At 39.5% G+C, this 12,020-nt stretch overlaps 1 protein-coding gene across 1 annotated transcript in view; it reads right to left on the bottom strand.

Moving 5' to 3' along the window:
* The window catches only part of ABCG2 (ATP binding cassette subfamily G member 2 (Junior blood group)), a 132,955-nt gene that overhangs the window by 119,893 nt on the left and 1,042 nt on the right, over nucleotides 1-12,020 (bottom strand). The window lies entirely within an intron of this gene.

The following is a 12,020-nucleotide window of genomic DNA, read 5'->3' as shown; positions in this document are numbered from 1 at the left end:
TGAGGAGTACATCTGGTTGATTGTTTTATGGCCTGAGGTACAAAGACCTATAATTATTTATGGGCAGTGGCTGTTGGATTGGACAGACAGCTAGGAGCTAGATGACAAGATGGACTGCATATGGGCCTCTTGGAATGTGAGAATATTTAAGTGTCAAGTATATATCCAACAGAGGGTATCCATGATTGCAAAGGCTGTCAAAAATCAGATAATCAAGAGGATCTATTTTGCGAATGTAAGGAAGCCTCTTTCTCCAGGCATCCCAATCCTTGCTTAACACATCCACACACAAAGTGGCCATAGCAGCATGGAAGGAAGTGTGAGATAACAACATGGTTTTTAGCTCCCCAAGACCATTTTGCCTTTAACTACTGCTGAGTGCCCAATCTGTCAACAGCAGAAGCCAATACTAAGGTACTGATACAGTACCAATGTCCAGGGTGGCAGGTGACTACCTAGTAGCAGCTGATTATGATGAACTCTCTTCATCATAAAGGGAACCATTATTTATGTTCTCGGGGATAGCTTCATATTCTGGGTAAAAACTTACTTTCCCTGCCTACAGAGCTTCTGCCAACCCTAGTATCCTGAAGTTACAGGATGTCTAATCCATTGCCATGGTATCCCATATAACTGTTTCCGACTATGGTCATAGGTTATGAAAAAACAGGTTTAGAGATAGGTTCATGCTTTCAAAGTCCTCCATCTTGCAGAAGCTTGATAGAACAGTGATCTGGCCTGTTGAAGTTTCAATTGTAGGGCCACCTGGTACCCCATGTAATGCTAGGATATTGTCCTACAGCACAGGATGCATGCTATAAACCAGCAGCCAATATTGCACAGAGCCAAAGTGCACCGGTGTGGGGACCATGGAAAAGAATGGTTCTTCTATCCACACTGACTTCCTAAGGTGTTTCTCTACCATGCTAGACATTCTCCTGCCTCCATTTCCTCTACCTAAATTCTTTCCTCCACTCTATTTTTTATTTTTATTTTGTGTTTATTTATTTTGAGAGAGAGAGAGGGCAAGAGAAGGGGAGGGGCAGAGTGAGAGGGAGAGCAAGAATCCCAAGCAGGCTCTGTGCTGCCAGCACGTAGCCTGAGGCAGGGCTTGATCCCACAAACTGAGAGATCATGACCTGAGCCAATATCAAGAGTCAGATGCTTAACTGACTGAGCCACCCAGGCATCCCACCTCCACTCTATTTAAAATTGCAAAATCTCCCTCTGTCTTCCTGATTACCCCTTCCCTTACAATGCTTTTCTCTCTAGCCCTTCTCACCTTCTAACATACTATATTATTGATTTCATTATTGTTTATTATCTGTCTTCTCCCAGTAGAAGGTGAACTTTACAAGAGCAGGGCTCTCTATTTCATTCGCTCTTCTACCCTTGGTGCCTAGGACAGTGCCTGAAACATAGTAGGCACTCAAAAAATATTTATAAATTGATTTGAATGAATATCATGAAAGTTCTTGGGGAATAGTAAATAAATATATCCAGTCTATTATCTTTCTCTACATTAGGGATTAGTTGGCAAGCTTTTTCTGTAAAAGGCCAAAGAGTAAACACTTGAGGATTGTGGGCCATGCAGTTGCTGTAGCAACCACTCCATTTTGGCACTGTAGCATGAAAGCAGCCATAGACAGGAAGTAAATGAATAGAGGATACATGCAGAAGAAGGAGAGGAATTGCTGAAGGTCTAGGAATTGGGAGACTGAGAAGGGAGTTAATATGGAAAGAAGGGACTTCATACGGAAATACTTTACAGAAATACGTTTGATTCATTTCTTTCTCAGGCCCTTTCATGCCACCATCACAACTAATACTACTGAAGTTAGATTTTCAGTTTGGCTTTGATTTTTGAATATTGTACTTTTATTTTTTTTTTAATTTTTTTTTAACGTTTATTTATTTTTGAGACAGAGAGAGACAGAGCATGAACAGGGGGGGGCAGAGAGAGAGGGAGACACAGAATCAGAAGCAGGCTCCAGGCTCTGAGCCATCAGCCCAGAGCCAGACGCGGGGCTCGAACTCACAGACCACAAGATCGTGACCTGAGCTGAAGTCGGTCGCTTAACCGACTGAGCCACCCAGGCACCCCTGAATATTGTACTTTTAAAACTCCCACAGAATCCACTTACTAATACGACCTCCAGGTGGAGCCCTTTCTCTTTTTCTCATTAAGCTGTTTTTTTATTATAATGGACCCCTGAACATCTTGACGGTTGGGGGTACCCACCACCACTGCAGATGAAAATACCACTTCTGACTCCCCAAAAACTTAACTACTAATAGCCTGCTGTTTACCAGAAGCCTTACTGATAACATAAACATTTGATTAACACATATTTCATACATTATATACAACAAAGTGAGCTAGAGAAAATGCTATTAAAATCATAAGGAAGAGAGAATACATTTATAGTACTGTACTGTATTTATTGATACTCTAAGTTTACATTGTTTATAAGATGAAAAATCTCTCAGTGTCTACATCAATATTGCCTTTTCTTAAAAGTTTTTATTTATTCATTTATTTGCTGAGGCAGGGGGAAAGGCAGAAGGAGAAAGAGAATTCCAAGCAGGCTCCACACCCAGCACAGAGGCTGACATGGAGCTCGATCACACGAACCATGAGATCATGACTAGAGCCAAAATCAAGAGTTGGACCCTTAACTAACTGAGCCACCCAGGTGCCTCTTAAGTTCTTATTTAAATTCCAGTTAGTTAACATACAGTGTAATATTAATTTAAGTTGTACAATACAGTGACTCAAACTTCCCAACAGCACCCAGTGCTCATCACAAGTGCACTCCTTAATCCCCATCACCTATTTCACACACACACACACACACAAACACACACACACACACACACACCCTCCCTCTGGAGTGATCATTTTGTTTTCTATAGTTAACAGTCTGTTTCCTGGTTTGTCTCTCTGTCTGTTTCCATTGCTCATTTCTTTGTTTCTTAAATTTCACACATGAGTGAAATCATGTGGTATTTGTCTTTCTCTGACTTAGCATTATTCTTTCTAGCTCCAGCTCCATCCACATCATGGCAAATGGCAAGATTTAATTGTTTTTTATGGCTGAGTAATATTCCACTGCATTTATATACCACATCTTCTTTATCCATTCATCCGTTGATGGCCATCTGAGTTCTTTCCATAATTTGGCTATTGTTGATAATGCTGCTATAAACATCAGGGTACATGTATCCCTTTGAATCAGTATTTTTGTATCCTTTGGGTAAATATCTAGAGTGCAATTGGTGGGTCACAGGGTAGCTCTATTTTTAACTTTTTGAGGAACCCCCATACTGTTTTCCAGAGTGGCTGTACCTCAATATTATCTTATATGATACAAAACACTACAGATGTTATATATATCACTAAAACTAGACTTTAAAAATGCAAAGAGAGGGGCGCCTGGGTGGCTCAGTCCATTGAGTGTCTGACTTGAACTCAGGTCTTGATCTCACCATTTGTGAGTTTGAGCCCCATGTCAGGCTCTGTGCTGACAGCTCAGAGCCTGGAGCCTGCTTTGGATTCTGTGTCTCCCTCTCTCTCTGTCCCTCCCCCATCTGTGCTCTGTCTTTCTCTCTCTCTCAAAAATAAATGAACATTTCAAAAATTAACAAAAATGAAAAGATAATGTGAAAAAGAAATTATTTTTATTTATCAATATAATCATGCATTGATAATGAAGAAGCAGCAGTATGATTGCTCTGTGGTAGCCTAGTGTAACCAATATGATTGCTTCGTGATAGCCTAGCTAATATACTAATGAATCAATCACTATAAAATTTTTATGGCATATAGCATTATAGTCATATTCATAATACAGTATTGTCCCCTTTTTTATTTTTTATTTTTTTTGTCCCCTTTTTAAAAAGTAAGCTCTAGGCCCAATGTGGGGCTTGAACTCATGACCCCAAGATCAAGAATCACATGCTCCACCTACTGAGCAGGTGTCCCCCCCATAATACAGTATTGAAAACAGTGTTACATTTTTTTAAAAAAACACTTACTTGTAATGATAGGCTGATATATACTTATTCTGACTGAGAGACACAGACAGAGACAGAGAAGCATCCAGTACAGTAATGTAATTTGCTGAAGGCAAAGTTGTAAAACAGTAAGAAAGCCAGCACAATATTAATTTTACATTAAATATCACTCATGTTATGCTTGTGTAAGGATAGGCTAACCACTTCCATACAATTCTTGCACACAATGTTTTACATGATGAATGATGAACGCTCAGGCAATGATGATAATGACACGAAATGTCTCAATACAGCTCTTGTTATACAGTTACTAGATTTTCACACAAAGACACGCACAGACATACACAACAGATATTTAGTAACTGTACATCATGATGATTATTTCTATTCATTAAGTGGATGTGGATCATCACAGAGGTCTTCCTTATCTTCATGTTGAGTAGGCTGAAGAGGAGGAAAGAGAGGTCGGTTGGTCTTGTTGTGTCAGGGGAGACACAGACGGGGGAGGTGGAAGGGAAGGCAGCAGAGGCAGGCACACTAGATGCAACTTTATGGAAACACATGTGATTTCTGTCCGACTTTTATGCTTCTTCCTTTCTCTAAAAATGTTTCTATATACCACCAGTCCTCTTCCACCATTTGTTTTAGTTTCAGTGCCCATATCACAGAGGTTCCATGCTGTAAAAGAACTCCAAAGCAGTCTTGAATAGTCAGAACTTTCTGCCCGATTGTTTAATGCCAGCTTGTTTTCTGGCACTGCTTTTTTTACATCTTCCTCCTCGTCATCTGGCACTGGTTTGGAAGCACTCAGGTCCATTGAGTCATCTTCTGTTAATTCCTCTGGTGTGATGTCCGTTAGCTCTTAAATTTCCCAAGATCCAGATCTTGAGACCCTTCACCACAACCACCCTCCACCTTTTTTGCCATATCTACAATCTCTCTCATGATTTCCTTGGCTCTGTTGTAAACTCTGTGAAGTCAGGCACAGCATCTGGGCAGTTTCTGTAGCAGGAATTTATTGTTTGGGGCTTGATGGCTTTCGTGGCTTTTTCTGTAACAACAATGGCATCTCCAATGATGTAATCCTTCTAGACTTTCATGATATTCTCTCTATTGTAGTTCTCTTCCATAGTATTGACAATCCTTTCCCTAAAGTACTGTGTGTAATGAACTTTAATGATCCTTATGACTCCATGATCTAGAGGTTGAATTAGAGCCATTGTGTTTGAGGGCAAGTAGACCGCTTCAACATCTCATGGGGTTCTGAGTAGACAGGGCATTGTCCAAAATCAAAAGAATGTTAAAAGGCAGTCCCTTGCTGGCAAGGTACTTCCGGACTTTAAGAACAAACTATTGATGGAACCAATCCAGAAAAAGGAACCAGTCCTTGTCCAGGCTTTCTTGTAGTACAACCAAAACAGTAGCAGCTGGTGTTTATCTTTCCCCTTCAAGGCTTGGGGATTATCAGCTTTATAGATAAGGCAGTTCTGATCATAAACCCAACTGCATTTGCACAAAATAGAATTAGCCTATCCCTTCCTGTCTCAAATCCTGGTGCTTGCTTCTCTTCCTTACTAATAAATGTCCTTTGTGACACTTTTTTCAGAATAGGGCACTTTGGTCTGCATTAAAAACCTGTTAAGGCAGATGTCCTTTCTCCTCAATGACTTTTTTTTTTTTAAGTTTTATTTTATTTATTTGAGAGAGACAGAGACAGAGTGAGTGGGGGAGGGGTAGAAGACAGAGACAGAATCCTAAGCAGGCTCCACACTGCCAGTGCAGAGCCCAGCACGGGGCTTGAACTCACAAACCGTGAGACCACAACCTGAGCTGAAACCAAGAGTTGGATGCTCAGCCGACTGAGCCACCCAGGCACCCCCTCAGTGATTTTTTAAACTGTGTCTGAGAATGCATCTGGCTGCCTCTTGGTTGGTGCTTCTCCTGTTTTCTTGACATTTTTCAAGCCAAACTTCTTGTTCAAATGATCAAATCATCCTTTGCTGGCATTAAATCCTCCAGCTTTAGATCTTTCTTCTTCCTTTTGCTTCAAGTTTTCATATAATGACCTCACTTTTTCTCAAATCATATTTGAGTCTATAGGTATGCCTTTCTTATACTAATCCTGTACCCAAATAAGAGCTGCATTTCAATAGGAGATAAAAAGGTATTTTGCAACAAGTACAAAGTTTTCACCCCCATTGGTGTAGCTCCAGTGACAGCTTCATGAATTTCCTTTTTTTTTTTTACTATGTTCCTTACACTGGATTCATTTATCTTGAAATGCAGGCAACCACACTACAGACCTCAATCTACATGTAGTACATATCAAGCAGCTCAACTTTTTCTTGTCATGTCATGACTTTCCTCTGCTTCTTAGAAGCACTTTAAGCATCACTAGTGGCACTTTGCATGGGTCCCATGGCACTATTCAAGGTTTATAGTGTGGCACTAAGCATGGTGAAAAACATGCAAGAACCTCGAGAGAAAACATTTTACTGTGATTAACAATATACTGGAGAGAAAACCCAGTCATATGAAGACCATCATCACGAACAGCATTCAAAGTGGATACTGGCAACACTTAAGCTCACCATCACAGCTAGGAGAGATGGATACAAAATTCTTGCATAGTATAGTATGTGCTACAGTTAATTTTACATAGTTATGATTTAATCCTGCATCTTCGCATTTGGTTAACATTTCTTTTGACCGTAAATGGCACCATGTATGGTCTGCATTTGTGTGCATCAGTTTTGATAAATTTTAACCTTTTATAATACATTTGTGTATATTTTATGGTAGTGACAAAATAGTATCTACATATATTTTATGCTTTCATGACATATCTAACTTCTTTATTTTTTGATATATATAGGCAATGCAGTTCATCTATGAGTTTTTTTTGAATTGTTACAAATCTCCAAAAATTTTCCAATATATTTATCTAAAAAATCTATGTATAAGTAGACTCCCACAGTTCAAACTCATGTTGTTCAAGAGTATACTGTAGTTTATTCCACAAATATTTACTGGGCATCTATGATGTGCCAAGAACTAAGTGTTAGGATATAGCTTTGACTTAGACAAAGACCCTATCCTCAGGAAGCTTACATTCTATGAAGACAGATAATCAAATATATATATAGTCACTTCAGAGAGTGATATGTGATACAAGGAAGTTACAAAGAGTAATGGGAGTCCTCCTTGAAGAAATACCACTTTTTAAGCTGAAAACTGAAGAATAAGAACCAACCATGCACTGTGGTAAAATATCTATAACATAAAATTTACCATTTTTAAAGTTTATTTTATTTTGACAGACAGCACAAGTAGGGGAGGGGCAGAGAGACAGGGAAAGGGAGAGAATCCCAAGTAGGCTCCACACTCTCAATGAGGAGCCCGATGTGGGGCTTGAACTCACAAACTGTGAGATCATGACCTGAGCTGAAGTCGGACGCTTAACTGACTGAGCCACCCAGGCACCCCCAAATTTACCATTTTTTAGGAGTAGAGTTTTGTGACATTAAGTACATTAACATTGTTGTGCATCCATTACCACCACCCATCTCCAGAACTTCTCTCATTTCCCCAAACTGAAACTCTGCACATGCTAATCAATAACTCCTCACTCCCCAGTGGCCCCAATGGCAACCACTATTCTCTTTTCTGTTCCTATGAATTCAACTCCTATTAGGTACCTCATATAAGTATAATCATACAGTGTTTGTCCTTTGATGACCAGCATATTTCACTTAGCATAATATCACCAAGTTTCATCCATGTGTCAGAACTTTTAAGATGACTATTCCATTGTAAATTTATACCACATTTGTGGTATTCTTCTGGTGTTCATCTTTGTGCTTTTGCGAATAATGTTGCTATGAATAGAAGTATAAAATGTCTATTTGAGTGCCTGTTTTTTAATTCTTTTAGTGTATACCCAGAAGTGATCATATGGTAATTGCATGTTTAATTTTTTGAGGAACTGCTAAACTGTTTTCCATAGAGGCTAACACTGTTTTACATTCCTTCCAGCAAAGCACAAAGGTTGCAGTTTCTTCAGGTCCATACCAGCTCTTGTTTTGTGCCTTTTATTATATTATTATTATTACGGCTACCTATTGAGTATGAAGTGGTATCTCACTGTGGTTTTGATTTATATTTCCTTAGTGATTACTAATGCTAAGCATCTTTTCATGTGCTTATTGGCCATTTGTATATCATCTTTGGAGAAATGTCTGTTCAAGTCCTTCGCCCTTTTTTAATTGGGTCGTTTGGCTTTTGTTGTTAAGTTGTAGGAATTCTTTATATATTCTACATATTAACTCCTTATTAGATGATTTGCAAATATTTTATGCCATTATGTGGGTTGTCTTTTTACTTTAGTAATGTCCTTTGATACACAGAAGTTTTTAATTTTGAAGAAGTCCAATTTATCTAGTTTTTCTTTTGTTGCCCGTGCTTTGGTATCATTTCCAAGAAATCGCTGCCAAATCCAGCATCATGAAGCTTTTCTCCTATGTTTTCATCTAAGAGTTTTGTACTCTTCACTTTCATGTCTAGGCATGTGGTTCATTTTGACTTAATTTTTGTCTATGGTGCAAGATAAGGGTCTGACAGTCCTTTTGCACGTGGATGTCCAATTTTCTTAGCACCATTTTTTCCAAAAGACTGTCTTTTCCACATTGAATGGTCTTGACACCCTTGTCAGAAATCGTTTGAGCACACACATTAGAGCTTATCTGGGGGGCTCTCCACTCTATTTCATTGGTCTGTATGTTCTTCTTTATGTCAGTACCACAGTTTTTTGATTAATGTCGTTTTGTCGAGGTTAGAGTTTTAAATCAGAGGTCACAGCAATTTCAAAGAACTAGAGTAGGGATCAGCAAACTTTTTCTGTAAAGGGCCAGATAGCAAATATCTGGGGCTTCACAGGCCATGTGGTCTCTGTCATAATTACTCTACCCTGCTATTATAACACTAAAGTAGCCATAAACAAGACACACTCAAATGGTCGCAAGTGTGTTCCAATAAAATTTTATCTATAGTAACAGGTGGCAGGACAGATTTGCCCCAAAGGCAGAAGTTTGACACTCTGGGCTGGAGGCCACAGTTGGACCATTTTCAAAAGTCCAAAGGAAGGCAAGTGTGACCAGCATAAAAGTGAGAGAGGAGAAAGGGGAGATTGGAGAGATAAGTAAGAGCCAGAACACAGAAACCTATAAACCACAAGAGGATTTGATTGTTCTCCCTCACCCATTCACTCACCAAACATCTATCAGGGGCCTACTGGGAGCCAGAGGCTGGGACTACATAGGAGTTAGGCACAGTCCTCAACCTCAAGGGATTTCAATATAGGGAAGAGGTGTAAGCTAAGGAGTTTTAGTACAGATCAAATTTCCTTTCTGATTCATGACATATGCTCCATTCCATCACCTGAACCATGGGAGCTGCTCTGAGTTTACCCTACTGCTTTGGTTCAAGCCTTTATTAATTCTCTCCAGGATGATCACAAACAGTCCATTCAAACAGCCTCTGCCTGTAGCCTCACCATCTTCCAAACTACCCTCCAAACTGCAGCATTAAACTCCTAAAATGTAATTATGATTGTACTCCCCACCTTCAAACTATATTGATGGCTTTCATCACTGTTAGAGTTAAGTCCAAATCCTGAGGATGACACAAAAGGCCCTGAATGACCAAGCTCTTCCCAACTTCTCAGCATCGTCTGCTCTCTCTCCCCTTGGTGGGAAGTGCTAACTGACAGCCTGGGACATCGACTCACACAAATAACACAAGAGCATGTTTGGCTCATGATTAAGTCATGGGTAACATCTACATCAAAGAACATCTGATATGTGTGTGAATTCTTGTTGCTCATGTTTCCATTGTAAAGTATAATTATGAATTGAGCAAGACTTAGTAATAAAAGAGCAAATTTATATAGAGAAAGCCTGGCACTGCTAAGCCATTTAATCCTCACAACTCTCTTCTAAGGTAGTAGTGTCATTGTCTCCATTTTACAGATTAGGAAACTGAGGCACAGAAGGGTTAACTTCCCCAGAATTACACAGCTTGTATAAGTGAGGGCATCAATACTCAGACTCAGGAATTCTGGCTCTATAATCTGTGCTATTAAGCACATTAAGCTCCCTCACTAAACCATGAAGATGTTATTTTAAAATACTAACTGCGGCACCTGGGTGGCTCAGTCTTTTGAACATCCAACTTCGGCTCGGGTCATGATCTCATGGTTTGTGGGCTCGAGTCCCACATCAGGCTCTGTGCTGACAGCTCAGAGCCTGGAGCCTGCCTTGGACTCTGTGTCTCCCTCTCTCTCTGCTCCTCCCCCGCTCACTCTCTGTCTCTCTCTCCTTCAAAAATAAATAAACATTAAACAATATATATTAAAATACCTACTGAAGGGGTGCCTGGCTGGTTCAGTCAGTAGAGCATGCAACTCTTGATCTTGGCGTTGTGAGTTTGAGCCCCATGATGGGTGTAGACATTACTTAAAAACAGAATCTTAAAAAAAATTAAAAGATAAAATAAAATAAAATAAAATAAAATAAAAAAATACTGAAGCTGTGCCCATAGTGTAAAAGCATGGTCTCTGGCTAGCAGCATTAGGTTCATCTGGAAGCTTATTAGAAGTGCAAATTCTCAGGCCTGACCCCCAACCCACTGAGTCAGAGTCTCTGGAGGTAGGGCCCAGGAATCTGAGTTTTAGCAGGCTCCCCAGGTGATTTTTAAGCATGACAAAGTTTGAGATTCACTGCTCTAAAACATTTATTCCTGTGCAGTAAAGGCCTTAATGGAGGTAAAGCTTAAGACAAACATGAGAATAATTTTGACAAAAGAAGTAGAAATTGAATTCTTTTTAATTTACAAAGCTTTCAGACTATGTCATAAAAAAACGATCCTACTACAGAACAATATAGGTTGTCAAAGGTCCTGAGAGGATGCTTGAAAGGATGCATAAAAGTACATGATAAACCTGAACTTCAAGCAATCAGACCCAGGTCAAATCCACACACCTACTAACCTGCTGTGTGTCTTTTAGCAATTGCTTAACCAGAGCCTCAATTTCTTAACTGACAGGGTAAAATAGTAATCCCCTTGACCTATACCCCACGATGTTTGTGAAAATCAAGTGAGATAATGTATGTGACAATGCTTTGTATGGAAGGATAACATGGTTCATTTTCTGCTGCAACTCGTTACAATAGAATAGATGCATCTTCCCTGCTACTCAGGAAGTGGATAGGAGTTCGAGTCTTGCAGTGACTTAAGAGAATTCTCTTTAGTGTAGGTTGTAGGAGATACACAGCTGGAATGAGGGGTTGCTCTGGCCTTGCAAGACAGGAAAAGAGCAAAGTGTCCTCACTGAGAAAATGGGGCCAAAGCATTGGCAGATGGTGGTAGGAATACCATTATATATCTCTGAACTCATCGGTAGCTTTATAATTTCTCCTCCCATAAATATTTCATTAAAACCTGTAATAGCTTAGGCCAATATTCAGTCCTGTGCATTCTTACAGCCTAGCATTTGCTATTATATGGGCTGTTTACAGTAGCTTCTGTTCTGATTGGTCAATGTTTGTGCCTCTCAGGTTGTTAAAATTTTAAATATCACCTCTGGTTATACTTCATAGTAGAAAGAAATGTTATTTGAAGTTTATTTCAAACAGAAGCAATTCTCCCCTTTCTGGATGGTTTAATGGGTTCATCCTGGGCTTCACCAGGCCTGTCTATTCCTCTGAACTTTGATTCCATTGCATAATCCTCAACTTAATGACAAACAGTTTCAGCATGTTCATTCATCAAAACAACAAAATTTATATTTACTTATTCTGTTTCTAGCACATTTCTCTGGCTGAGGAAGACACAAGCTACCATTCTGGAAGGACTCTCATGCATGTGTGGGTAAGAATTTGATATCTAGGGTGGGTTTCTTTTATTCATTTTGCAAAGCTAGGATATCCCAGGCCACCGCTCTCTTT

The sequence above is a fragment of the Leopardus geoffroyi genome, chromosome B1 (genome assembly GCF_018350155.1).
Source record: "Leopardus geoffroyi isolate Oge1 chromosome B1, O.geoffroyi_Oge1_pat1.0, whole genome shotgun sequence".
NCBI classification, from domain to species: domain Eukaryota; kingdom Metazoa; phylum Chordata; class Mammalia; order Carnivora; family Felidae; genus Leopardus; species Leopardus geoffroyi.
This window is presented reverse-complemented; position numbering and strand designations above follow the sequence as displayed.